This window comes from Argopecten irradians, chromosome 12 (assembly GCF_041381155.1).
Source record: "Argopecten irradians isolate NY chromosome 12, Ai_NY, whole genome shotgun sequence".
NCBI lineage: Eukaryota > Metazoa > Mollusca > Bivalvia > Pectinida > Pectinidae > Argopecten > Argopecten irradians.
The window spans coordinates 38,583,803-38,586,046 of NC_091145.1; the positions used below are offsets into that span (position 1 = coordinate 38,583,803).

The 2,244-nt window shown below is 32.0% G+C and overlaps 1 pseudogene; it reads left to right on the forward strand.

Moving 5' to 3' along the window:
• Positions 1-665: 665 nt before the first annotated feature.
• Positions 666-1,901, forward strand: LOC138305090 (uncharacterized; annotated as a pseudogene).
• Positions 1,902-2,244: the final 343 nt, after the last annotated feature.

A 2,244-nucleotide genomic window follows, 5' to 3' on the forward strand; every position in this document is an offset into this window, starting at 1 on the left:
ATCTCCTAAAACATTTTGATGCAGTATTTTGCAGAATCAAAGTTTTTATCTCTACACATGGCAAAACTCCTTACGATGGACAGTGACAAACTGATATATTAATAGATATAATAATATCTTAGAAGCTGAATGCTTTCCAGCAGACTGGTCGTCAGCACTTATTGTCCCTATTCATAAAAAGGGTGTTACTACAGACCCTAACAATTTTAGAGGAATAAGTTTAATAAGCTGTTTGTGTAAATTATTCACTTCTATTCTTAACAAACGACTTGCAAATGTTTGTTCTGATCAAGAAATTCTTACGGATGCGCAGTTCGGTTTCCGATCGGGTTTAAGTACAGTTGATGCAATTTTTGCTTTACAATCTATAATTTCCAAATCTTTATCAACCAAAATACGATTATATTGCTGTTTTGTTGATTTTCGGAAAGCATTCGACTTTGTTGATAGAGTAAGTTTATAGTATAAGTTAATCAAACTGGGCATCAGAGGGAAATTCTTGAAAGTCATTAAGGGTCTGTATTCATTTGTAAAATCATGTGTTTTTGTGAATGGGAAATGTTCTGATTTTTTTACTAGTCATATTGGATTGATGCAAGGGGAAATCTTATCCCCTCTACTCTTTTCCATGTTTATAAATGATTTTGAAAATAGTTTTATTGAAAATGGTGCTAGTACATACGAATTCGGTGATCTCAGTCTATTTTTTCCTTTTATATGCCGATGATTTGGTTCTTTTCTCTGAATCTGTCGAAGGTTTACAAAGTTTGCTTAATTGTTTATGTGATTACACTAAAAGATGGAAGCTAACTGTTAACACTGAAAAGACCAAAATTGTAGTTTTTCGAAATGGTGGGAATATTAAGGAATCGGAATCATGGACATATGAAGGAAACGGTATTTCAGTTGTTGATGAATTTTGTTATTTAGGCGTTTTACTACGATTTAATAACAAGTTCAAAACCACTATTAAACACGTAGCTAGTCAAGCTCGCAAGGCCGTTTTTGCCTTGCGGGCAAAGTGCAATCAAGTAAATTTCAATATTAAAACTTTATTACATTTATTTGATACATATATTGTTAGCATCCTTCATTATGCTTGTGAAACTTGGCGGGATATAAAGCTGATGAAGTTGAAAAGGTTCATTTAGAATTTTGTAAAAATATTTTATGTGTGAAAAAAAAATCAACTTGTAATGCAATGGTTTATTATGAACTTGGTCGTTTTCCCTTGGTAAATCAACAAATCTTCAAAGCCTTCAAGTATTGGTTTAAACTATTGAACAGTAATAACTGTATTTTGAAGGAAATATATCAGTTCTTTTTTAAGGAAACGGAAAAAGTACATCCAAAACATATTTTTTTTAGTGTTTATTAAACAAAAACTATCTGAACTTGGGTTAGGTTATATATGGTTAAGGCAGTCTCCTGCTGATATCATTTTACTTCCGTTAATTAAACAACGAATTGATGATCAGACAAAACAACTGTTGTTGGCATCAATAAGCACTTCCAGTAAATGTGATCTCTTTAGATATCTAGTAGATGACGTAACATTACAATTTTATTTAACGAAGTCTCTTTCAAAACAACGTAGAATTTCTGTATCCAAACTCCGTCTTTCAGCTCATAATCTTGCAATCGAGACAGGTAGATATAGAAATGTTGAAAGGAATAATAGATTATGTAGAAACTGTGAACTCTTCGAAATAGAAGATGAATATCATTTTTTATTTATTTGTCCAAAATTTTCAGATATTCGGAGAAAATACATTAAAAACTATTTTTGGGTGAAGCCATTTGTTTACAAAGTTATTGAATTGCTAAATACACATAACATAAAAGATCTTAACTTATTAGGCAAGTACATAATTGAGGCAAACAACAGCAGAATCACTTAATCACATATGTGCATTTCAATTTGTCTATTTTACCCTTGTTGATTGTATATATGCATATTTTATGTTAATATTCCAATAAGTTGTATAGTTACGGAAATAAAGAATTTCGAATAATAGTGAGCAAAGAACCTCTAATACTGAAAAGTGCTCACAAGCATAACACGTACAGGTAAACCAAAACAGAGAACAACGGGAGAGTGGAGGGATGGAAAGGTGTGTATTTTTTCAATCAACCTGTCTTTTTGTTCGAGGTTAAGAAGCATGCAGTAAGTCAGTTATTGCATGATTTCTCGTCACTCGGGACTTATAACCCACTCGCTTCGCTCGGGTGTAATAAATCCCT